This window comes from Dermacentor andersoni, chromosome 7 (genome assembly GCF_023375885.2).
Source record: "Dermacentor andersoni chromosome 7, qqDerAnde1_hic_scaffold, whole genome shotgun sequence".
Classification (NCBI taxonomy): Eukaryota; Metazoa; Arthropoda; class Arachnida; order Ixodida; family Ixodidae; genus Dermacentor; species Dermacentor andersoni.
The window spans coordinates 176,747,303-176,775,130 of record NC_092820.1 but is presented as its reverse complement, the minus strand read 5'-3'; positions in this window follow the sequence as shown (position 1 = coordinate 176,775,130).

Here is a 27,828-nt window from a genome sequence, read left to right as displayed (position 1 = left end):
TGGAGATGTACTGGTTTGAAATCGGAACGCTCGCGTCTCCTACTGCAAGCCGGCCTCCGCTACAGTGTGACAACCAGCTATGACCGCTGGATACATGACAACAGATTCCACAAAACACTGCTTCGATTCATACACAACACAGGCCTCACAACACACATATTATTACGATATCATCGAGCGATGCTCAAAAAACGAGCCGCCGCGAGAACGACGATGAAGTTGGTCGGTGCGCTTGGCGCGAGCGAGTGTCGGCCTGGCTGCCTGGCTCCAGTGTAAATACCCTGTAAATAGCCTCTTCTGCCTGTGTCTTTCCATACGCAACATTCTGGTGGAGGTCAGCGATCCCCGTCCTCACCACGGAACTCAGAAGTGGTCGGCACACCGAGCTTGTCATCATGCCTCCCAGTGACGCGCCCACCTCTGCAACGGCTTCGGCTTGTCCCACTGCTCCAATCGTCACGGTCGCCCCACATCGCGACCCAGGTGTGTTCTCTGGCCTGGAGGGCCAGTATGTTGACGACTGGATCAAACTCTATGAACACGCCAGTGCTAATAACAGGTGGGACCCAATTATTATGCTCGCCAATGTCATCTTTTATCTCGGCGGCACCCCACGCGTGTAGCACCAAACGCATGACGACGAGATAACCAGTTGGGACAATTTCAAAGAGAAGCTACGGGAACTGTTCGGCGACCCCATTGGGCGCAAGGCTGCCGCGAGAAAGGCTCTTGCGTCTCGTGTTCAGTCATCTTCGGAGCTGTACGTTTCCTATATCCTCGACGTCTTAGCTCTATGCCGCAAAGCTGACAATGCTATGTCCGAAGCCGATAAAGTGTCACATATTCTAAAAGGTATCGTCGACGACGCTTTCAATTTGCTTGTTTTCGGCAACGTCTCGACTATCGACGCCATCATCAAAGAATGCCGTCGCCTTGAACAAGCTAAGAGCCGCCGTATCACACACCACATCACGCGGCTACCCAACACTGCTGCTACGTCGACATGTGAGGGTCGACCACGTCAGACCACCACCTGGTACGACGTCGCCCGTATTGTTCGCCGCGAACTCGAGGCCACCTGTTCGCCAGCTTTCTCCACGATGCCTCCCGATCCGCCAGCAACCACCATTGCGATGATCCAGGCCGTCGTCCGACAGGAATTTGAGAACATGGGTCTGAACTCCGTGTGTTCCACGTCTCAAGCCAGCGTTCCCCAGTTCTCTAGCGGTCCTCCTCATCCTCGGCAGTCCTTTTCCGCCACATCTCGCCGCAACGCGTCCGAATGGCGTACCCCTGATGACCGCCCGATTTGCTTCCACTGCTGTCGCATCGGCCACGTCGCTCGTCACTGCCGCAACCGATGGCCACCACCTCCTCGGATATACACCGCCGCTTATACCCGCACCGTTGGACCTTCCGTTCCCTATACCACCCGCCATGAATCCATTGCCGCTGATGCTCCTGCTCCGAGCCTTCGGTACAGCCGCCCGCCCTCACCTCGACGCCATCAGTCTCGTTCACCCCCCATATACGCATATGCACAATACACATATACGCACCAAGAATTATGCCTTAAGGGCAAGTCTATAAAGCAATAAAAAAAAAAGATCATTATCTTTGTCTTCTGCATATTAATCTTCGGCCCAACTCTTACACTCTCTCTGTTAAGGTCCTCAATCGCTTGTTGTAACTCGTCTGCAGTATTGGCGAATAGAGCAATGTCAATGACGGTTGCTGAAGTATTCGCCGTCGATCGTTACTCCGAAACCTTCCCAGTTTAATAGCTTGAATACTTCTTCCAAGCTCTCAGTGAATAGCATTGGAGAGATTGTGTCTCCTTGTCTGGCCCCTTTCTTTATCGGTATCTTCCTACTTGTGTGGAATTAAGGTAGTTGTAGAATCTCTATAGATATTTTCCAAGATATTTACTAAGAGGTCTGCATTCCTTGATTACGTAATGCCTCTATGACTGCTGGTATCTCAATGGAATCAAATGCCTTTTCGTAATTTAAGAAACCCATATAGAGATGCTGATTGTACTCCGCGGATTTCTCGATTACCTGATTAATGACGAGAATATGATCCATTGTAGAGTATCCCTTCCTGAAGCCAGCCTGTTCCCTTGGTTGTCTTAAGTCCAGTGTTGCCCTTATTCTATTGCAAATTACCTAGGCGAATATTTTGTATAATACTGGGAGTAAGCTAATGGGCCTATATTTTTTCAATTCTTTAACATCTCTCTTTTTGCGGATTGGTATAATGTTTGCATTCTTCCAGTTTTCTGGGAGCCTTGCAGTCAGTAGACACTTCGTATATAGAGCCGCCCGTTTTTCAAGCATTCTGTCTCCCCTATCTTTGATTAAATTGACTGTTATTCCATCTTCTCCTGCTGCTTTTCCTCGTTTCATGACTTGCAAGGCCATTCTGACCTCATCGCTAGTTATAGGAGGAGCTTCTGTATCATCATTACTGCTTCGAATGGAGGCATCCTGACTCCTTTGGGTACTGTACAGGTCAGCATAGAATTCTTCCGCTGCTGTTACTATATCTTTGAGATTGCTGATGACATTACCCTGCTTATATTTTAGTGCATGCATTTTGGTTTGACCTATGTCAAGTTTCCTTCTCACTGATTACCGGCTGCGTCCATATTTTACCGCTTCCTCAGCCTTTCTCACGTTATAATTTCGAATATCCCTTATTTTCGCCTCGTTGATCGGTTTTTACAGTTCCACAAATTCTATCTTATCTCTTCTTTGTCTTTGTCATTCTTTGTCGTTTCTTTATTAGGTACTTTGTTACTTGGGAGAGCTTGCCTACTGGTTGCCTTGGTGTCTTGCCTCCCACTTCAATTGTTGCCTCTGAAACCAGCCTAGTTACGGTTTCATTCATTACCTCTATGCCATCTTCATCTCTCTCTTATAAAGCTGCATATTTGTTTGCAAGTACCAGCCTAAATTTGTCTGCTTTTACCCTTACTGCCTCTAGGTTGACCTGTTTCTTCTTGACCAATTTTACTCTTTCTCTCTTGAAATTGAGGTGAATCCTAGCCCTCACTAACCTATGATCACTGCGCTTTACCCTACCTATCCCTTCTACAACCTGCGCTATGCTGGGATCGGCAGAAAGTGTGAAACCAATTTCATTTCTTGTTTCACCATTAGGGCTTTTCCAGGTACACTTTCTGTTGCTACGCTTCCTGATGAAGGTCATTTCTTGCCCTGTTTGGCGTATGTGTGAGTCTTTCAGCGAAATTTGATCATGACCGAATTTACTGCTTCATGCTGCTTTTTGCAATTTCAAAATTTTTCAATTTGGTGCTTTTTTCTCATGTGTAAATTGCGGATTGCTTGATCTTTTGTAGGGAAAGCAGGGGGAAGGCGGGAGATGGAAATCCAAGACGATGAGCAAAACGAGAGCAAGGTGAAGGTGGGAGCCAACGTTTCGACAAGTGGACTTGTCCTTTTCAAGGCGACATATGCTTTTCTCGCCACAGTATATATAGGTAGGGTTCTTCCAAAGGGGAAGCAGAAATAAACTATCCACAAGTTGCTCTCGATAGAGCTAATGATGTTGCGTCAAGGTTGGAGGGACAGTCGGAATTAGCTAAGAAACAGCCTACACCAGAATGTGACGCCGCCAGCCTTTTAATAAGATATTCTAATGCACTCCCAAACATAAACAACACCCTACGAAAATACCACCCAATATTAGAGCGTTTTAGAATAGGGGCCTCAAACGTTTTGGGGCCCCAAAGAAATAGCGTCGAAGCCAGTGGGCATGCGCGAGGCGCAAATTGCGTTTGACTTTTGCGTAGGGAACGCTATTTCACCGATTTAGCGGGAGCCCAAATAGCGGCCCCAAAAGCTTTGCGTCAGCAAACATGGCGGCACCAATCGAAGCGATGGCTCTAAGCTAGCACCAAACTGGGTTCGATTCGTGGTAACGCGTGAAGTTCGCAAGCTAGGAGAAGTGACTGCGGTTATCGCTTTCTCTCAACTAGCGTGTATTATGAAGATTGATTCATGAGACCGCTGATTCCGAAATCGATTGTGGATTTTATGGCTCGTAGGCCTAACACGGCTAAGCTTGGCTTATGAAGGCACGTAAAGTTGGTTTGCTCGAAACTAAGCGCAACTAATTGCTTGCTACTTAAAGAATAACCTCTAAATTGTAATCAAAGGCGAATACGCGCTAGTCAAAATTAATATTCCTATCATAAAATGGGTATATTTTATGTAATTATTTCTAATAGCTTTTCTTTGACGGCGTAGTGGCGCTGTCAGCGCAAGACGCTATCCGCAAACGCAAAGCCCTATTCTAAAACTCTTCACTCCTGCGTGCCCCAACGCTAACACCCGCAAAGCTATTTGGGGTCCCAAACTATTGGGGCCACTATCCTAAAACTCTCTATTATCATGTAACGAGCGCCTGAGAAAAGCGTTCCCGGTTTTACCAAATGTTACCTATCGCCGCAACAGTAACCTTAAAGACACGTTAGTGCACGCGAAAGTGAGCCAACATCATTTCCCTGAAATGAAAGCATGTTGTCACCCCAGGTGGAAAGCCTGCAGGCATCTTCAAAGCATCTTCAAAGGATCTTCAAAGGTCAGCTTTGTGGATGCCGCTCCTTGTAAGGGACGTCGGGCGTTCACCATCGTCACTGTGGATGGTCGGCAAGGAATCACCAATGCTGCCTCGGTTCGGACGAGGGACTCCGAAATAGCTGAACAAATGGCTATTGCACTAGCCCTGCTGGATAGCTCACGGGATGTCATCTATAGTGATTCAAGATCTGCAGTCAGAGCATTTGAAAAAGGCACCGTTTCCAAACAGGCCCTCAGACTTATTGGGGGCAAGGCAATCACGCACCACTTCATTTATTGGTTTCCGGCACATCAGGGTCAGATAAAGGGTGCTCCTCCCAACCTCAACGAGTCGGCTCACGGGGCTGCGCGTGAACTTGCCCACCGCGCTAGCCTCGACCAGTCGGAAGCCGACTCCCCAGAGAACAGGGACACGCCCTCCACTTACAACGAGATTACTAGACACTACTATCTCAGCCGTAGAACCTACTTTGTTCCTCATCCGCGCCTCAATAGAGCTCAAGCATTAACGCTCCGTCTACTACAAACGAATACCTATCCGAATCCGTCGCTCTTACATAAAATATATCCGAATACTTACACCAACGCTACCTGCCACGATTGTGGAGATATAGCCACGTTAGAACACATGCTCTGGCGGTGTGCCCGGTCACGCTCTATCATCGCTAACAGCTCGGCCAGATGGGAGGCGGTTCTCCGCAGCCCTCTTCTGGCTGACCAACTCTGGGCTGTCCAGCAGGCCCACGATGCGGCCGAAAGGCTCGACCTTCCGGTTACCACGTGGGAGCGGCCCGCTTCGTGAAGACTCACGATCTGCAGGACTTTTTTAAAGTTTCACCATACCATACCATCTTCAAAGCGACATTAAAATCAAAAGCGCCGCAAATAATTATACACACGAAGTCAAAACTAGCTTTCCTTGTGCAAGTTGGGATGTGATTTATATGCTTGAAGGTTGTTTCTGTAAGACACAATACATCGGTGAAACGGGACAATCAATGAACGTCAGATTAAACGGACATCGCGCGGACACAGCCGAAAAGCTTCCCAAAGCCGTCGCCGAGCATTTCAACCAACCAAGTCATAACTTTGATGAACCTAAACTCTACATCTTAAAGTCAGATTTCCATTCTGAACGATAAAGTAAATACAGAAAATTATATCTTATCCATAAGTTCAAGACATTGCAACCATATGCATAAACGTTAGAAAAGGAGCTTTAGAATATATTCGCTATGCTAAATTTCAAGCTATAGGTAACAAAACGTAGTTTGGTGGCTTAGTGTTCTTATTTTTTTTTCTGTTCCCTTCTGTCCGTTTTCCCTCCCTTTTTTTCCTTTTGTTTATTCTATTTCAGTATTTTCTTTGATATATTTTTTTTCAAGAGCACTGGTTTCTGCCGCTCCTATTATCTCTTTCAGAGACACGATAGCCCACGACCACCAACGAAACAGTGAATAGAGGGGTGCTGCGCACACCATTGACACGTGACTGACAGACGGCCGTGTCACCGGCCTTGTGCACAACACTCCTTTATTCTCAATTCTACACCCTCGCCACTGACACACCTTCGCTGGCTGCAGTACTCACCGGACTTACCCCCTCTGCCTTTTAAAAGAACCCGACTTATATATACTGTGGCGAGGAAAGCACATGTCGCCTTGGAAAAAGACAAGTCCGCTTGCCGAAACGTTGGCTCCCGCTTTCACCTTCTCGTTTTGCTCATCTCTTGACCTTTTGTAGCGTTCGTAGAATATTGAAATTTTCTTCTTTTTTTTTACTGGCACAATTGAAGCCAACATTGTATCCTATTATAATGTACTGTTTGTTTTGTCTGTCCTGATTCAGTGCCTGTGCCTGCCACTGCTGCCCTGAGACTGGATTGTAAGGCCCGTCAAGTGGCTGTGTGCAATTTCCTCCTTAAATCCCCATAAATTGTAATGTAAGGAACCGCTATATCCCAGCCGAGCTCCTGCTACTACCCCGAGGATCGAGCTGTGCTGCTGGTGTTGATTATACAAATGAAGATGTACAATGGATGATGATATATGGAGATGATGAAGTTGAAAGTCAGAAACTGTTCCGAGAAAGGAGCTGGTGGGGGTACAGGGATCGAAAGGAACGATACATCAAGAACGAAACTTGGTGAACAGCCACAGACGAGGAAAAAAGGTGAAATGCCGGTGGTGTATACGTTGCGTAGCCGTGTTATAGGCGAATGTCACGAATGGCAGGATTGCATCCCAGTTCGTGTAATCGGGGCGGATGTACATCGCAATCATGTCGGAGAGGGTACGACAAGAACGCTCCGTCAAGCCGTTGGTCTACATATGGTAACTGGAAGTCGTCCTGTGAATTTTGGTAGAGGCGCGCGGAACTTTGGTCAGGACAGAAGAGAGGAAGACTCTGCTGCGGTCGCTGAGGAGAACGCGCTGAGCGCCACGGCGTAAAGAAATGTGTCGAAAGAAATCGGCGACTTTAGCAGCAGTCCCAAATGGTAGAGATGGTCTCCGCGTAGCGTGTTAGACGGTCTACGGCCGTTACAATCAACGATTGCCAAGTGAGTTCGTGGGAAGAAGACCGTACAAGTCTTTTCCACCTACTTCGAAAGACGAAGCGGGACAAGGCAGAGGTTGTAAAGAGCCAGAAGGACCTGTTGTCGGTCGTTTGCGGCTTTGACAACGAACGCAGGATGCAACGTACTTTGCAACGGATGAAGACAGGCCAAGTGCGGAGCAGCGACTTCGTATTCTGTCGTAATCTTGTGGTAGCCTAGATTACCGGCCGTCGGATGATTGTGAAAGGCTTCGAGCACCTCATGTTGCAGAGAACGTGGGATAACCGGGACCCATTTATTGCCATCGACGTGATAAATGTAGCGATGTAAAGCCACATTGCACAGCTTGAATTAAGTTGTTGATGAAGTCGAGCGTTCGGAAGCGACGAAGAACCTTCCGTTCCATGCGTTGGAGAATAGTGCGGCAGTATGGGTGGATACGTTGGTGGGACACAAGGACAGATGGGCTGTCGAGTCTTAGCCAATCGAGTGTTGCGATGGGTATAGCCGATGAAGAGAACTCGGGACGTAGTCTGGGGAGGCGATGGTGAATCGTCATGATTCGGCAGAGAGTAGCGAGATAGAGCATCGGCGTCTTGTTGCTTCTTTCCAGCCCTGTATGTGACATCGAAATCATACTCCTGTAGGCGAAGCACCCAGCGACCCCGGCGACCTGATAAATTCTTTAGCGATGAAAGCCAGCACAGTGCGTTATCGTCGGTAACAACTGTGAAATGGCGGTCATTAAGATATGCGCGAAATTTTTGCACTGCCCAAACAACAGCAAGGCACTCCTGCTCGGTTATGGTGTAACTCTTCTCTGCAGTGGTTAGTGGGCGACTAGCGTAAGCAATTACTCGTTCACGGAAGGTGTTGTCACGTTGCAGTAGAATGGCACCGAGACCATGACTGCTAGCGTCAGTGTGAAGGATGGCGAGCGGGCTAGGATCGCGGTGGCGCACTACTAGGTCCGACGTCAGGGCGTGTTTCAAAGCCAGGAAAGTACGTTCAGATTCGGTGGACTAAACGAAGGTCTGTTAGGAACGGCCTGCAGAGATGCCGACATTCAAGGTTTTCTGAGCCAGCTGTAGCTGCGAACGTGGCGAGCTTCCCCGAAGAGACCATGGAAGCCTTCAACACCCGCCGTGGTGACTCGTTTCGTAGGGACCGCGAGGTGCCGCGTCAGCAACCCCTCGGCGCCACATGACTAAACTCGATCGGCGGACCAACTATTGTTAGTGAAATCGCCAACACCTTCACGGTTCGACTGAAGCAGGGGGATTTCCTGGAAGCAGAGGCCTTGCGGTGCCTACTCACGGGCCTTTGAAGGCGCCAGACAATGGACAGCGGTGGAGGCCACTGTGCGAGGTCCGCTCGGGGATTAAGAGGCATCTGCTCGGGGCAAGCCACGTGTCAGCGAGAACCCGCTCAACTCGGCTTCTGGGAACCGAAAGTGCGTACGTGTGTGTGCGAGTCCTCCTCCAAAAAGGTGGGTAAACTTCGATGACTGGTCGAACGCTTCTCTCACCTAGGGGAACTAGGGACCCATGGAGTGCTTATAAGCAGCTGTTGTCGGCTGCTAGAGTGTGCTCGTGTTCGTACTGGTGAGCTGCGTGCTCGTCAGTGTGTTTGGAGCTTCGTGCTCGCATGCTGTATGCTTCGTCTTGCGTGCTCCATTTGGGAGTCACGCTAGACTGTGTAAATGTATCCCATGTTCAAATGTAAATACTGCAAATAAACCCTGTACGTCTAGTTCCACCCAAGTTCCTCTCTACGACCTACAAACCCTTCAACTGCTGGCAGCGGCGAGATCGTCCTCCAAATCTTACAACTGGATGGCAGCGGTGAGATCGGCCTACGGCTCGTAGATTGTCCTACGACTCGGGAGACAGCAACGGCAGCTCACGGACTTTGGCTCATGGTGACCGACCCGTATCCTGATCAAGTTGGAGGCGACTTGGGATTGACCACCACTTGCAACTGACTGGATACGGCGGAGAAGGACCGGTGATATGGTGCTCCTTCAGTGGGAAAGCGTTTGGTTTTGGTTGTAAGACTTACCAGGCTTCAATTTCACTGTGTTTGCTGATTTGATTCGCTAGGATCTTTTACTTGTATTTTGATTTGCGTGGGTATCGCAGCAAGTATTGTGTGACAGCAGCGCCAAAGCTTAAATTAGCGACCATGGTCCTATTGTGTTTGACGAGAGCTGACCTGTTGTGGTTGTTTGAAGAGATCGAGGTAGACGTAGAGGAGGACTTGACGGAATCAGAGATTCGTAAGAACGTTCTCGAAAGTGGCAATGATTTGAAATTCATCGAACAAATGGGTAAACGAATGCTATGCGAAAAACGGGAACAGGAAGCAATTAGGCAAGAACAGGAAGAATTGAGGCAAGAACAGGAAAACGCTAGGCATAAACTAAAAAGAATTTCGCAGGAAGAAGGCCTAAAAGAAGTAACGAGGCAGTACATTGACGCACTGAACAAAGAGATTGAGAGTTTGGAGCAGTTAATCGAACGAAGTCAACAGCGGCTTGAGAAATCTGTAGGCTGGACGCAGCGAAAGTGGGAGGAAGTCGATAACAGATTTCGGTCGAAAGCCGAGAGAAGTAGTAGTACCTGTGAGATTAGCAGCACGTTCATAGTGAACTCGAAGTGCTAGCTGCTAACGATGACTTAGTGGGAGCAGAGGCCGTTAAAAGCCGTAGTGAGAGCGACGAGGTGCTGTGCCAACAGAGCACTGTAGAGACAGCTAGGCCAGCTGTGAATGAATTGGCACAGTCACCGCGCATGTGCGTAGCATGTAATGTTAACGAGGTCGTTAGCGAGGTACAGAATACTGCGGACCCGACAGACGCGAGCACTCACGTCGAGCCAGATCTGCGTGCCGAAGTGAAGTGCGAGCTGGACGATGCAGTTGAGGGTAGTTCTCAGGATTGCGAGCTGCGTAGCTCAAGAGAAGACAACTGCATTGTTCAGGGATCGGTGCAGCTCTCCGCCAGTTTAGGTAGCCAAGAGAGGAATGATTTAGTTAAGAATCATTCGGACTGTGCGCGTGAGACAGCGATCGAGACCGACGGGCTGTGTGCTGTTGCACAGCGTGAGTTGGGCAATGCAGTAGAGGGCAGTTCGCAAGAGTGCGAGTTGCATAGCTTGAGTAAAGCCTGCTGCTTTGTTCAAGAGTCGGTTGAGCTGTCCGCCAGTCGAGGCAGAGAGAGAGTAGATTTAAAGGATAATCATTCAGACTGTGCGGGTAAGAGACTGATCCGGGCCGACGAAATGTGTACCGGCCAGCACGAGGCGCGAGAAGGCGGCATGAAAGGGAATTCCAAGAGAAAGCGCCGCAGAAAGAAGCGCCGTAAAGATCAGAATGCGGTGACTAATGTAGCGCAGCCAAAGACGGCGACAGACCCAAAAAGGCAGGGCGCGAGGAGAAGAAAGGTGCGGTCGTTGTTGACGATGTTGGCGCATCAAGCACGTTCGAGCCACCGGTCAAAAAGAGACCGAGAAGCATGTTCTGCACGGACGCGGATAAAGGGCACGGGGCAGTTACGTTCCTCGTCGTTCCGTCGTTTTTTTCGGAGGGCAGCATGTAGTGCGAAGGAGCGCAAGGTGGCAAGACGAGACGAGGTGGTAGGGAGTCGCGACGCGGTCAGTCGAGTTAGTGATGAAAGCGGGGCGCCAGGACGCAAATTGGCTGGAGACTGTAACGTCTTGGAGGAGCTGATAGTGTGTCAGCCCTTTTGTTGTTTCTCGGTAGCCAGAGTAGCTTTCAAACCGCGACCACCTCGTGTACAGCTCAATAGTATGAATCAGTCGTAAACGTTTGAAACGGGAGGCCAAGAGAGCTTCCGTAGAAGGAAAGCGTGTTGTTTTGTTTTATATTTTTTAGCATTTGAAAATTTTAGCGATTTGAGACTCTTTCAATATATAAGGTAGGAGCTTTGTTTATGTTATCGTTTGAAAATCTCCGGTTTGAAAGAGGTGTTTTATGTAAACATGTAGTGTCGCGAGGAGTTAGTTAATGAGTAGATAGGCTCCTTGTGTGTGTGTGTGTGTGTGTGTGTGTGTGTGTGTGTGTGTGTGTGTGTGTGTGTGTGTGTGTGTGTGTGTGCGTGTGCGTGTGCGTGTGCGTGTGTGTGTGCGTTGTGTGTGTGTGTGTGTGTGTGTGTGTTGTGTGTGTGTGTGTTGTGTGTGTGTGTTGTGTGTGTGTGCACGTGCGTGCGTGCGTGCGCGCTTAACCTGAGTGTCAAGGTTATCGGTGAGAGGCCTATGTTAACGCGCATGTGTATTATTTAACCTTCTTTTTTTATAAGTGTTTTTGTATTTTCTAAGGTTAAGCGCGTAGGTTTTCAGTTAGTGCATCATTTGCACTGAGAAGAGCTCTTAGATCCATTAGCGCGTGTCCTGTGTGGGCGGAAGGAAGCAGATGGTTTATGACTGGGTTACTCGTGTGTGTTGAGGACGGCCATATTCTGGCTTCTCTAATAAGCCTGCGTGGAACGAGTTATTAGCAGACGCATATTTAAGGGTTCTGTGGTGTGCGTGAGTTACGGAAGTTTAGTTGCTCGGTTAAGTTACGTGTCCTGTATGGACTAGAGGAAGACATGTGAGTAAGCATGATGAAATGCTTACGCACTACGCAAGTACGCGTTCTGAATAAAGACCCCAAAAATAGCGCGATTGTGATTACGTGCCTGTGGAGTTGACCGGACTGTTCAGTGGCACCAGTAACTGCTATAAGTACGCCACTGCGATAGGGTAAGAACAGGCTGTTCGTGAAGTTAGGCTGCTTAAGTTATGTTCGGGTTTTGGTGGTTAAGAGCCTTCGGTTTAGTTCTGCGTAAACCTTTGCTCTTGTGCAGCACGACAGTAAGATCTGGTTAAACTCAGGGGGAACGTGAACGCTCGCTTTGGCGGCACAAAATTTTGGGGTCAAAATTTTGGGTTCCCAGTTGAGTGGCTTGCATTGAAATTTTGATAGGAGGCCTGGTGGTCATTCCGGCCGTTTGCACGCTGAGTAGTATTGTGTTGCCAGGCTCGACTCTTCTGTGCCGGTTGTTGTGAGATGGTTTAAGGCAGTCCAAGTGCGCAGGGATTGCAGAGAGCGAAGTCATCTTCTTGCTCGCCAGCCATTCTCTTCCTGTCCAGCGGTTGTCAGCACTGGCCAGTCGAGATTTTCCGGGCCATGGAGGAGCTGTTAGGAACGGCCTGCAGAGATGCCGACATTCAACGTTTTCTGAGCCAGCTGCAGCTGCGAGCGCGGCGAGCTTCCCCGAAGAGACCATGGAAGCATTCAACACCCGCCGCGGTGACTCGTTTCGTAGGGACCGCGAGGTGCCGCGTCAACAACCCCTCGGCGCCACATGACTAAACGCGATCAGCGGACCAACTGTTGTTAGTGAAATCGCCAACGCCTTCACGGTTCGACTTAAGCCGGGGGATTTCCTGGAAGGAGAGGCCTTGCGGTGCCTACTCACGGGCCTTTGAAGGCGCCAGACAATGGACAGCGGTGGAGGCCACTGTGCGAGGTCCGCTCGGGGATTAAGAGGCATCTGCTCGGGGCAAGCCACGTGTCAGCGAGAACCCGCTCAACTCGGGTTCTGGGAACCGAAAGTGCGTACGTGTGTGTGCGAGTCCTCCTCCAAAAAGGCGGGTAAACTTCGATGACTGGTCGAACGCTTCTCTCACTTAGGGGAACTAGGGACCCATGGAGTGCTTATAAGCAGCTGTTGTCGGCTGCTAAAGTGTGCTCGTGTTCGTGCTCGTGAGCTGCGTGCTCGTCAGTGTGTTTGGAGCTTCGTGCTCCATTTGGGAGTCACGCTAGACTGTGTAAATGTATCCCATGTTCAAATGTAAATACTGCAAATAAACCCTGTACGTCTAGTTCCACCCAAGTTCCTCTCTACGACCTACAAACCCTTCAACTGCTGGCAGCGGCGAGATCGTCCTCCAAATCTTACAACTGGATGGCAGCGGTGAGATCGTCCTCCAAATCTTACAGGGCGCATTACTGGCGAGGAGTTGCGTATGAAGCGCCGGAAGTAAGAAGCAAGTCCGAGAAAGCTGCGTAGGTCTTGTTGATGCAGCGGACGGCAAAAGTCGAGGACGGCAGCAAGCTTCTCAGGGACCGGTCGAATACCTTCTTTGCTGACTATGTGACCTAGAACTTTGATGGTCTTGCTGGCGAAACTGCATTTTTTTTTGTTAAGCTGCAGGCGGGCGTTTTCAAGACAGACAAGGACTTCATCAAGACGTTGCAAATATTGTGAGAACTTGGTTGAAAACACTACGATGTCGTCGAGATAGCGCAGACAGGTCTTCCGTTTAAAACCACGCAAGATATTGTCGATCATGCGTTCGAAGGTGGCAGGCGCATTGCAAAATCCAAAAGTCATCACATTGAACTCGTAGAGCCCGTCAGGTGTAGCAAACGCCGTTTTTTTCTTTGTCGGATTCGGACATCGGTATTTGCCAGTAGCCTGATATAAGGTCGTCGATCAATGGCAGCGGGAAACACCTTTGCGCGTGATTTTGTTCAGCGCACGGTAATCGACGCAAAAACGTACTGAACCGTTTATCTTCTGCACTAGAACAACTGCGGAGAACTAAGGACTAGAGAAATGACGTTTAATATTTCCTCTAAGCATGTCTGATGCGTTTTCACCGATGATTTTGCGCTCTGTAAGAGACACGGCATATCGCGCCGCTGAACAATGCGGGAGCCATGAGCCTGCGTATGCGGTGAGTAGCGGTGGTAGTCATACCGAGGACGGGGAAATTGAGGTTAAAACAAGGAACGGTGTTTGTTCAATAGTGCGAGGAGATCATGGACTCTGGCCAGGCGTTAGGTCAGGGCTCATGGTTGCCAGCAGTGGTGCAGAAGAGGCATTACTTGGCGAGGATATTGACTCGGGTGGCACTGTCTAAAGTGTGACAATTGCAGCGGGATGAGTGTCAACAGCGCAAGCGACAGTTGATACACGTGGCAACAGTTGGGGTTCGGAAGTTTGGTTTAAGGCGGTAAGCACTGCAGACCCCTCAGAGAAGCAAATAAGGCCAGCGGTAATCAGAATTCCTCGGGAAATGGTATGGCCGTAGGGAAGAATAAGTACGTTGCCATCCACAATGTAGCAGGAGTTGACACTAATAATCTCTTCTCTAGATGGCCAAAGAACATAATCAGAAGAGGTGGCGAGACGAATGCGTTCTTCGTGGTTAGGAAGAGAATTGCCGGTGGCATCCAGTTGTATGAGGCGCTGACGACAAGAGATAGAAGCGGACGCAAAATATAAGAAGTCCCACCCCAAGATGTGTTCTAGGGTACACTCACGAAATCTCGCGAAAACAATGTGGTGACTAATTCCGTTTATGGACACACGAGGAGTACACTGCACGATTGAATGAATAATAGCGTTGGTCGCTGCACGAAGAGAAGGGCCGGAGTAAGGCGTGGTCACTTTTCGGAGGCGGGAACAAAAAGTCAGCACGAATAATCGAAATGGCAGCGCCTGTATCAACGAGAGTTTCGACGTAGACACCTTCTACAAACACTAACAACAAGTTGGGCGGTCGCTCCGGAGGAATTGTTGGCTGTCTGGTGAACGCAGTTTCCCCTCGTAAAACTGCATCGGGGAGTTTTCCGAGAGGGCGTTCGTGACATGGGAAACGAATCGGAGAGGCGACACCGAACGACGACGTGGAGACGGCGACCTGCGGCGAGATTCGCGAGAATTCACAGGCATATCAGTAAGATAGGAAGGAGAAGGTGACCAGTGATAAGGGGAGGCGGTAAGGCATGCGCTGATAGCCCAGTGCTGAATGGACGCTTGTACGTTCCTCGGGAGCGTAGCCGCGTCGCTCATCCTGTTGACGCCGTCGACAAAATCGGAAGATGTGCCCTCGATAGCCCCAGTAGTAGCAAATTGGTCTGGAAAGACGCGGAGCGGAGTAGTGACGCTGTACACGCACTGGCAGTGACAACGAAGCCACTGGCGAGCGGTCTCCTGGTATTGGCAGAGGGGCGGTGATGACTGGAGAGAGCACTGCAACGTCGGCATGCGTTGGTACCTGATGAGCGCAGGGGCCGTTGGAACACGGTACACGCGAAGCGGACATGATCTCTTGCCGAATGATGTCGCGCAAGCCGATCGGTGGAGAAGGGACGCTACTTTGCGGAGCGCAGGAAGAGCACCGCCTGTGAAGCGCTTCACGGACGATGTCGCGGTTAAGTGCCGCGGTTAAATACAAGTGCATCTGTGCTCGTGGTAAGCTTCATTGACAATTATTTGTACATTACAAATTAATATTGCAATTAAGCTTACTAAAGCACATTCGCCATTATGGTACGTGTTATTCACCTTCAATGCAGGAGCACAATGCAGATTCTTGCCCCTGCTTTTGGCTGGACTGCACATGCTCTTTGAGAATTGATTCATTGTTCATAAGTGCACTGGTACTTTACTCTAAACTGGAGGGCTCAAGTTGATATGAAAACACAATTTTTATTAAGGGGACAAGATATTGCCAAAATGGTTGCTGCACAGCTTTTTTTTTTCTTCCAGGCACCTTTTCTACTTGAAGCTTCCATTGCAGTGTTTCGAACCTCTTTGAACCAGCACATAGTGTATATAAATATTGGACACTGATTGGGAACATCACCTAAGTTCATGCCTATATATAGTAAAAAGATGTAGCACGACCAGACAAAATAAAAGTAGGGGGTGGGCTGTAGCAATACTAAGTGTTAAATGGTGCTTTATCCTTTCCCTTGAGTTTTCTGTTTTTGTGCTTTTTATGCATCCTCCGCAGTAACCATGCGAGTGCTGAGCTTGAGCTTGTTGGTTTCAAGTCTCATGGTTGTTACTAACAGAACAGTTATAAACGAACAAGGGCTTGGAGGCATCCGTTCACCTTGCTTGCCTCATAAGCACCGTGAGCATCCAGGCCAACTAAGAAGGGAGGTTTGTTGCAATTGCTTCTGAACTTTATTGCCACCAAACCAACAGGGCTCTCAATGACAGCTTTTGGACAGTAGAATGCTTGCACCCAGCAAATTCTTAAGAAGGAAGCATTCAGGATGTGCAAAATAGGTTTTTGAAGCTGGCAGCATTACTTAAGGGGCTTTGCCCATCTGCCCTCTTTATGGATACACAAAGATGATTTCCTCTTTAAGAGGGATTGTTTCAGAGGTCGTTACATGGCAACAGTGTTGGGTGTTTAGTAGCTTGTCTTTGCCCACTGTTAATAACCTGTTCCTTCTCCAGTGCCCCTGTGAAGTGCCTACTTTTTGGACACAATGTGCTCTCCATGCATTCATGCATTTTTAGCTTGTAAAGACGTCTATTACCCCTTGCCTCAAGCTGGTCTTTGCTGATGTCACCCAAGAAGGCATTGGGGAGTATGGCAATGTACGATTACAAAACACTGTCGATACCAGTGAAACTAAATTAATGGAGCTGCTGTTCTTTTTTTGTCCACTCCATCCTTGTTAGTTACAATGAGCAATGTCCGAACAGAAGGCATATGTAGTTGGTCGTGCATAGCCTGCGCACTAAGACTTGTTGGCATGTTATGACCTTAGCACAGTGTTTATATGTAAAAACCTTCTGATGTGTTCATGACTTCCTTCTCTTTATCATACTTTGCCTGGTGGAGCCAGCAAGTGGGTCAACCAGATGTTCAACAGGCTTCCCACTAGTTTTCCCAGTCTCCTTACCAGGGTGCTGCTCATAGATATCTGTTTTCTTGAACTTGCACTGCACTTCAACCATGGCCACACCTGCTAAACCTATAGCATGCGATCAAAAAAGTGCTATACATCATGTTGCTCCAAACTCGTAACATGTGCTACAAGGCCTTGAGGAACACCCTCATTTATTTACGCCCTCATCATACTGTATGAAGCTTTGCATGATAAGTGCGACAATTAACATCTGCTGGTTTTTCAGTGTTATTCCTGTCCAGCTTGCTGAAAGCTATCCTGAGTGTTTCAAAAGCAAACGACCACTGCTGGACAAGAAGTGCTCAAAACAAGGGTCGCTATAACCACATATGTCGCACGAAATGAAGGCCACTGAGTATACAGGCGGTTTACTTCATATCCGACAAGCTTGGTTCTCCCTATGCTAGTGAGTGAACTCAACTTGCCCCGAATACATGGCATGTGACAAATTATGTGCCAGATGCTGTGTCCCCTGCAAAGCTGAAGATGTGTATGAGATCCTGACACCCTGCAGCGGCTTCTACACTGGGCAAACAGGCTACTATAAAAACGACTGCCTTTACTAATATGCTAATAACATGAAAACGGGCAGAAATTTGACTATTCATTGGACCCAACTGCAGGTGCAAGCCACCCTTCCACCAGATGTGTGTTGTTCACAGAAACTGGAGCTATACAAATGCAGATAAAAACAATGATGTTTGAAAGTAGTAGAGCTGCACTATATTCTGCACAAGCAGTGCTATCTGCAGCGCTGGTACCTTATAGCCACAATTCATGGCTGCACCACCATGCAAAGGCACTATTCTTGAATGATTAACTTCTATTATATTTATGGTGCCCATATATTGCAATTACATATCATCCACATTGTGTGCAATATGGTTAAATGTCAATTATGATAGCCATTCCTAATCTGAAATGCAACAAAAGAGCAAACATAGGCAACAAATTGCAATTCAAAGAGACAAAAGGCAACCAGTGCACAGGATAAGTGACAGACTTCCTTTTATTGAAAAAGAAACGTGACATGTGTCATGCCACCACCAGTGGGTAGCAATCTTTCAAGCTTGGGTTACAGAGGCAAAACTTAGCAAAATGCTACAATCACGCTGTAAAACGGCCTTGGACACAAAAAACCGACATCATATTGTACAGAATGAAAGGGCAAGACTTCATCTAAGAACAGTCTATGGCACCACATACTTGAAATGGTGTAAAAAATGTTGACATGCCCTACCCATAAAGAAAAAGCAACAAACACAAAAAACGCGCCTTAAAATGCAATGTGCAGAGTCTGAAACCAAGAAAAAACAACCCGAAAAAGGTTTCGCTGTCTTTCAATGATTAAAATTGTCAAACTGTATCATCACTTCTTAATGAACCTGCACGGCTGAAAAGGAAGGAAGGAAACCTCAATAGCAGGGCTGCAGAAAATGTCACCGAATAAATATACTTTGCTTACCAACGATACCTGTGGTTTAGTTGTGGTCTGTGTATAAACTAATTGTGTATAAACTTTTCTTGTTTAGAATGGCTGAGCGTATAGGGAAAAAATGACCATAAGAGCACCAGGTGTATGCATAGTCTACGGACAAAAAGCCGCTGCTTTCTTACTTTTTTTGTCTGTATTACTATTCATGGGAGTATTTAGGTGCCTTATTAGCACTGCTAACATCCCACTGCAAAACACAAAATTGGGCAAGTTGTGGCATAAAGAAAATTGCAGTTTCACTCATAATGTGAAACAATGATGCAGTAGCTGGTGAAATATGCACAGGAAGCTTACTTCATGCAGTGTTTGCTGAAGTGAACACTTGCCAATGCAAGTCGGTAATCTCCTTAAAAAAGTAAAATAAGTAAGAGTCCTATTTATTTGTGGGAGTTGTGCCTCAGTGTTGAAGTGGAAAGACTCGGCTTTTCTTCCTCCTCTTTCATATCCGGACTTAGCCACTGATCTACACCAAAACAACCATTTAGCTTCTTACTGCTGAATTCGTTTTGGTTTTCTCAAATCTATATTTGGGCTACGCATTGCTATGTCTCGCGCTTTGCTTGAGGAAAACAAGACACCAACAGCTCCATCCAGTAAATCTGAGAAGCCAAGCACTAGAAGAAGATTAATGAAGCAGATGCACCCAATCATTGTCATCACATGCAAGAAGAAAACTTAACATAGGACTGCCTTCACAAGTGGGAAGGTGATGTGTAAGAACTTGAAGGTGTGGATGCCAGCTCTATATACAGTATGCAGACATTGAGCAGGTGTTAGCCAATCTAGGCACCTGTTGGCTAGATCACGCTCTCCGGGATCAGTATTCACCATGACTGTACCTTCAGCAGAGGGGCTGAAATGTAGAATTGTGGACTGCCACTCTTTTGATCGTATGTTTGAATCCTCGCAGCACAATGAGAACTTTATTTGCAATATTCTAGCAAGAAATTCGGGAATTACAGTGACAACACCAGTAGACATCAGAACAACCAGGGGAGTTAGCCCATAGCAGCTATTGCTGTAAAAAATAAGACGGGCATAAGCACAAGAATTGAGATGGGCATACTACATGCCTTTGTTCTGGTAGTGGTCCACTACTTTGGTGCTACAGTTAATGATCTCCACTGTCACTGGACATAATAAGATTTCTTAAATTATACACTCGCGCACCCGCCGCCTCTCAGGTCAACTAAGAGGACATACTAACTCTGGCTGATAGCGGCCCCCTCCCACTTCTAGTATGCTTCACCGCGTAACTAAGCTGTACTGCGGCGAAGAAGCCGTACATTTGTATTGAGTGAATAAACAAATGGTTTTTACAACAGTACAGAAATAAACGCGCACCATGCATCATTCTACCACACGAAAGAGCGTCGCAACATACGGTAGCTGATTCACACAGGCCGTGTAGCTCACTTAACAGTCGTAAAGGGTATTATGGGTAATTCAAAATTTCAGACACACATGTGTGTTTATGTTTACGTTCGCACTCCTTGCGTAATAAGACTCCCAGAACTTCCACAATCGAAAGTAATTTACAACACACAAACGCAAAGAACACTATATGTCTCGTTTTCAACTCGGCCGTCATGCAAATGACATATAGCGCGGAAAAACGTGAACATGCTGTGTGTTAGCGTCGTAAACTTCATACTAGGCAAGGAGCTAGCACACCACAGTCCCGCGACAGCCGCTAATGAGACCAAGACGGGAGCACATGTCTGTGAACGCGCAAACGGAGCCACTCTGCTCCTCCGCCACCCCCACTGCACGGCTGCACCACTCGTTTCAAGCACAGCACACCAAACACACACTCAGCGCTGAACAGTGGGCGGTCGACGCAGTTGCATTTACATGACTTGCAGCGAGCAGCACATGCCTCGATGTCCGTTAAGCAAAGTCGGACACGGCGACGCCACACCGCGGTTCGCAGAACTTCGCTGCCCAGGCGGTAGGCCACTTCGATATTTTAATTGTCACCACCGCCGGGTTCTCAAGAAAGCACGGGTCACACAACGCAGATTCTCTAGTGCCAGAGCTCATCGAGGCCAAAGCCGCACTGCCGCACCGCCACTACTCACGGCTTTCCGCCAAGTAACACTGAACCTACACACAACACACAAGCAACGCACGTACAATCGCATGAGAAATGTTGAACAACGCGTGGTCCAGAGAACGATCACGCCGAGGACGAACACGCCACGGCGTCGCTCGGCGCCAGCATCGCGCCTTCTCAAATATCCCTAAACGATGCTGTCCCTAGGCACCTAGGATCAGGTCACGTGAGGGATTTTTGTACGACAAATAGACGCACGCCGTGCGGCGACCGCATAAACATGGCGCTGGTTCGAAGCGAGGCCTAGACCGCTTTGCATGTGCATTACAAACGCGAAGGCCATCGCATACACCTGAATTATAAGCATGACACTAGTTCGGTACGCGGCAAAATGAAAAGATTGCGATCGCCCTCGTCAGCATATGGTGTTCGTAGGTGTTGTGTGTGCGCGCTTCATCGATACCAAGATTGCAAGTTTGTGCAGTACTGGTTTGTGTTTCAGAAGTGATGGTACGATGTGCAGCGATGAGCTTCATTATCGCCTCATCGCGGCCATTGGTAATGTGCTGTTTGTGTCTTGCTTCGTGTGAGCTGTTTTGCGGGCTGCGATGCGCATTGGTGACCGCGAACACGTACAGAACGTTCGAGCGCTAGGGTTCTTACTTTTACGAAGCGCAAGTGTACTGGGATGTGTGCGTGCAATGTGTCGTAGTGGTGCTAGGCGTATAGGTGTTCGTTTCATGCAATATGCATATGTTCTGAAGTGAACCGTGCATACGCGTTGCGGGCGAGTTTTGGTTCCGGCCCTTTCTGCCTCGTTCACGTATCTTGTGTGTTTTTCAGAAGTTATTTCTGTGCTATGAAGGTGTTTGTAATCAATGAGGGCAATATAAGGAACAGCTTAAAAGTTACATGAGTACATGCGCGCTGTCGTGAAATGTGGGCGCGCTTATATGCTCTGTTCTCATGAACGCAAATTTCGGGCACTCATCATTTTTGTCATGTGGACATTGGTGTGAAAAGCAGAAATCCGGAGGCGTATTTCTAGATTAAGCAAATTATACAGTCTTATACTGAGGGATGTGAGCGCCATGCATGTGCAAGAAATTCAGCTGCTTGTTTCTTGTTAGTATCTGAGTACACACTGTTAGTGCCAACATCAGTGGTACGGTATGATCAGCATATAATGTGTGAAAATTAGATACTTCCTTTTGATTCTTGACCATTTGCATTTTTTGATAAAAAACCATATGCATGTAACAAAGCATGGAGATGACAACACAATTGGTATGGGCAATATATGATTCGAGGATTGTAGCAGCAGAACTTAAGGAACACGGATACACAATGGACGACTAGACGAGGATGCAGCTGCACTGTCAACTGATTTCTTAATTTAAATTACCACTCTTATTTATTTCGTCACCATATCTCTTATCTGTCTGAGGCTGTCTCAAAAAGGTGACTTCCTTTCTTGTCAAGACGACTGACGGTGTGCTTACACATTGCGCTTTTGTTTTACTTATCCCAAATGCCTCAAGAATCTCCCGAGTTAGCCTATTGTTCTTTTTCAGGACTTGCACTTCATGAAATCTGGGGGTGCATGGGCTTACTTAGCTATCTTGTTCCTTCTTGTTCATTTCGCAACGTTTGCAATGCAAGGCCAGATTTCTGCCAGGGGTCCCTGAAAGTGATGATGCATGCATGCTATCTTGTTCGAACATTAAGGCACCTTTTTGTTTGCTCTATGTATTGTTTTCCACAGGACAGGAGGATGGCGTACACTACTCCTTTGACATAATCGCAGTATCTGCTCTGGTGCGTGGTATGGCATTGTGGTTCCTCTTTATCCTGGTTCACTCGTACGCACATACTTTTTCCCTTATTTGATGCTGAGCACACTACTCGAATACCGTGTCTTTTACCAATCTTGATGAGATTGTGGGTCAGTCCATGCACATATGTAATTTTTGCAGAATTGTTTTTGGCATCCACAACTTCAGGTCCGCTTTTGCTTTCTTGTTTTCTTTTAATCTTCTCTACGAGGCCTTCAGCTATGCTGCATAGCATTGACACGGCATGTTTCTCCCTGTATTTTTCAGCCTACTTAAAGGAGTACTGACACAAAAAAAATCCACGTGGTTTTTTCTGCTTTAATAAGTAGTTAATGACCGAGTAATCACGGCACGAAATCTCATTTACTTCAGAGCGCGACAGGTAATTATTTGCCGTCTTTTTTGTAGCGACCAGTCGAAGTTTCGGTTCCAGAGAGCAACGAGACGGGACAAACGGGAATGTAAACAAAGTGGTCACGTGTTCGCAAAAAGCCATGACGTATGCTCTGACGCGCAGCCAGCGTGCGCGACCAACTTGCTGAATATTGTTGTGCGACTGCCGCATCGGTCGGATGACCGCAGCCAATGACAGCGCCGGTAGCGTGAACGTCATGGCCACGTGGTAGACCCGGCGGAGCGGGGCCGGCGAGCGGGCGCCTCGCCGCTCCTATCATGTCTGTTTTTTTTTCTCTCCCTGGTCGAAACGCGGGCGTCTTTCGCCGCTGACGGCGGCACATAAATGGGCTACAATTTGTTTCTGACACGAAATAACTTCTAGAATAAAGTGACCTCGAAAGAGTGCGAGTTATAAAACGTTGTGCGAAATTGTAAATCGTTGGCGTCATTTCTACTCGGACGTGGTAAGCGCAGACGCGCCAGCAATCGTCTGTATACGAAGCGGCTCGCCTGACTAGCCTGTTTACTCATCGCTACTAACGGCACCGGGAAAACTAACCGTATTTTCACTTCAGAGAAACATAAATGTTCAGGCATTGATTGTGCTGACGAATTTAGGCGCTTTATTACGAGCTGCGGACGCATCGCAAGGACCCTCGGCCCCGGATAGACGGCCGAAGAGCTAGGCCTACATCGTCTCCCAGCGATCGCAAGCTCGCTTGGCATGCTCGTTCGCTTCTGTCGGCGCCAATGAAATCAAATGTGCTGCAATTTAAGCGTGACATAACTGTCTACACGTTGTGCCGACTAACATAGGCGCTTCGTTATTCGAGCTGCAAGGGATCGTGTCACAAGCGCAACCGGTGTCGGATTCGATGGCCCAGCGAGCTATGCCTGCCGGCTCTTGGCCATCAGCGGCTGTCAACGGATGCGATACTGCTAACGCGGCCTTGCGGAAACACGTCTACAGTGCTCGCATAGACGTGTTTATATTGTCATCGTTTGTTTCAAACAAGATAGCTGTGCAAATACGGTTGCTTTCACTTTCTGTTCGAAGTTACGCAGCATTCCGAACTTCCACGCAGGGGCGCCGGTTCTGGGCGGAGCTACCCGCCGCTCGCTCATTCGTACCATGTGTCCCGAATCGCCGCACGCGGCAAGTCGCACACGACGCGCCGTACGACAGATCGCACGGAAAATCGCGCCATGTGTCTCGCGCTTTAGACGTGGCCAATCACTTATCGACTCAGATATTGCGGCCGGCGATGGCGAGGACGAACCTCAACAAATCCCTCGCATCGGCCACAATCAATGGTAAGACACAAAAAATCGGCGTTGAACGTTGTGGCAGCGCAGTCAAGCTGATAGTGTGGGAAATATCCCGATGAACACGACAAAAACTGCAGTTGCAGCGGCACGGAGAGCGTCCCACTACAACAGCTAGAACAAGCAACAACGGAGAAGAGCACATGTAAGCCGCATGGCAGCCAACGAAAATTCGTGACGTAGCCACATGACGTAGCGCTTTCTTGGCTATTTACAATCCAGGTTGATGTCAATGTCGCAAGGTGCTCTGTTTTGCGGTTGGCTGCGCGCACGTACTTTAAAATTGATTTTAATGATGTTCTAAGCGATATTCGCCGCTGATATTTTATAGACGATGTGTGTGTGACCAACTAAATCGATCTCACAACTTATTTCGACTTCAAATTTTTGTGTCAGTACTCCTTTAACTGCCGCTGAAAACTTTGTTCATTTTGATGCTGGCATGATTTCTTTAGTGCTGAACTAAGCGCTGCACTCGCTATTGCCCTTTTTACAGTCTTGAAATGGCTTGACGTGAAGAGAAGAAATTGTCTCTATGCTCTGGGCTTGTACCCCCAGTGTAGATGTCCTGGTTGGAATTCTAGTAAAATGTCGAGGAACTGCAGGGGACTGTGGTTCGGACGCTCATAAGGGAAGTTCAGCTCTGGGCACGTTGATCGAAAGGACTCCAGTACGGTGTCCTTAAGTTGTTGGTAATCGGTTGCATTCTCTTTCAATAGATGAAGCACCAATAGTAACGGCACACTAGGAAGGAACAAAGACAGGACAAGGCACCACTTGCAACTGTTTATTGAAGTCAAAGGTGGCTGAATAATAGCCGTGGGGAGAGGGGGGCGAAAAAAGAGGAACACTGATTATGTGAATGCACACGTGCGAGAACACTGAAAATATATATGAAGGGAATCACGTTTAATCTAAATCTAAAACTGATCTATGAACATGCTTTCATTTGTGTAAATATTCAGAGATGGGGTGCTGACACAGGCGTCCCCTCTTTTCTTAACCTGGTTGGCCTCCAACAATTCATGCGCCACAGAATCTTTACTTTTAAACATGATTGTTGTATCATGAAGCCTTGCTTCACATACTTGTTTCTTCTCATTCCCGCAGGCCTTGCAATGAAGCGGCAAGTTTGAACCTTATCCATTTTTCAATGAGAGCTTATGTTCCCGCAGGCGTTCATTAATACATCGGCCAGTTTGGCCGATATACTCTTAATCACTCGTAATGATCACTCGTAATGCTCAATTTGCGTTTTTGAAATACAATACTTAACAAGGTACTATGTCATAGAAACTTTCTAACTTCAAAAATACTGGGTGTAAACATCAGTTTGTATTAATTATAGTAATGGCTATTCGCTTTTAGAAAAGTATTCGATTCAGTTTGCTTCTGGCACTATTCTATTCGGTCCCAAAAATCTCTATTTGCTCACCTCTAATATTGCATCTTTTCTTTTTTTTTTTTTGGGGGGGGGGCTGTCTTTCACATGTGCATTGCGAACAAGACACATAAATGTGCACTCAGAGCATATTACATATAATTAAAGAAAATTTCCCAGTGGGCTAGTTGCTTCGACATAACACTGTTGCGCAAAGTTACGAAGGGACAGGACTTAAGAAAAACAATATATGCACTGCACCCGAGTGCAAATTAACAACTGTTTTATTTTTTGGAAAATGAGACCGTCATATAGCCTACTTGTATGTGCAGGGAAGCTCTTCCCAGTCGAGCCATGCCATCTATTGTCAGTCATTAAGCTAATCTCTTTGCTGAGTGATATAGATGGCACATGGGGTCATCTTAATGTTGTGGGCTTCCATGACTTCTTTTTCTTTAGTTACTACATTTCAGCAAGATCAGTTCCCTATCCTCTGGAAGATATGGCATGAAGCGCAATATATGGCAAGGTCTCTGGGTGCTTGTATCAGAATGCAGTTGTGTCGATGTTCGCACAGTCAATCATTTACGGTCCTGTCTGTTTAACCCACATAATCAGCCCCATGTGTCAAAGGTATGTTGTAGACCACGTCTATTGTACATTCAATCAATCCTTTAACGTGGTTTATAGTGCATGCATTCAGGGTATTCCTACCGATGGTTTCCCTCTAGCTTTTGTCGTGCTGTGAGGACCACTCTTTCGCTCATTTAACCGAGCGAATGAGTTCAGCAAATGATGAGAGCGAACACAGCATGCAGTGGGAGATAAAAAAAAGTGGCAAGTGAGAAGAGGCACGAGGAGGAAAGCGGAGAGGAAGGTGCAGCAGAACCATGAGGCAGTAAACAGAGGAGTGTATGTCGAAAGCGTGCGAATAAAAGCGAAGTGCAGTAACGGTAGCTACGAGATGGTGCCAGGGTAGCACGCAATGTCTGGGAGGTTTGTCGGCGGTGGCTTTTGTGAATCACGCCCATGCGTCAGCCATGCGCTGGCTCACGCGATCTCCAGATTAGCAAGGCAGTGGCGCCACACTTCGCTCCGTTTGCAACATGCCACACGAGACTGATTGTCCACACCAGCGAAATGACAACACATGTAGAGCTGCACTCAAATTTCGTATTCCGGAGTATCGTAATAGTCAGTGATTTTTTTCTGTCAGTTGCATGTGCTCTAAAGTAATAAACATTGCAGAAGCATCGCTGGTCGCTTATGCTCTTATGCATCTCAATATAGGTATTGTATCGAAGCGTATTCCTTGCTTTATACACGTTTGTTTCCAGAGCTGTCTCTGCACATTTTACACTTTATGAAGAGGGGAGGCTAGGGAACAGCTTAGAAGTTGTATCACTGCAGACACCGAGCAGACGGCACAGCGCGATGAACAAATCTTGAGGGGCATTCAGCCTTCCCATTAGCTAAGGAGCCCAGCAGCTTCTCCAGTGCTGCAAGGAACTACTGAGCCGTTCGATATCTGCGTCAATGCCTGGCCACCAAAAGTATCTTTGTGCGCATGCCTTCATGGCCACAATTATGTGGTGGTTTGCAGGTGCGAGTTTAAGAAGGTAATTTCACGCCTTTGTTGGAGTTACCATCCGGGAGCCGCTAACAAGGCACCCTTCCTGCGCTGAAATCTCAGCCTCCAGTTTCCTGCACGATGAAAACTGTTCTTTTGGCAGTTTATGAACTTCGCCATTTGAGACAGCCTCCAGCACTTGCGACAAAACTGACTCCTCTCAAGTCATTCGTGCTAGTTGACGTGGTGAAAGCTCAAAGCTGGGCATGGTAGCCAACATGAGCACGTCTCCAGGGGGATAAGGCTCATCAACTTGTGCCGGTAGTGGAAGTCAGCTTAGAGTGTCCACATTTTGGTGCACTAGGCCAGGCCAGTACAGTAACTTGTAATCATACGTTGCTAGTTTAAGGCACCACCGCATCATCCTTTATGAAAAGACCCGGGTACTTGCTTTGTTTCACTCACGATTCCAATCAATGCCTGGCGATCTGTTATTATGGTCACATGCTGGCCAGCTATGTACTTATGAAAATGACTGATGCCGTAGATTACTGCTACACTTTCTTTGTTGAGCTAGAAGTAGCTAGCTCTTTTCGGCACTTCCCAGTGTTCATGAACCGAATCCAATGGACGCCTCGCGGCAAATAGAATCTTCCTGAGCGAGGACGGCATCAACGACGTACGGCGATGCATCTACGGACAAAAGAAGGGGATTCGTCTCGTCGTAGTGAGCGAGCACTGTAGATGCACGGATCATCTCCTTAAGTGCCTAGAAATTGGCTTGATGCTTGCTCTTCCACTTCCAGGGCGTGTTTTTCTCTAGGAACCTATACAATTCCACCACAACCATCGCTCCGTTCTTCAAAAAGCAGTCGTCAA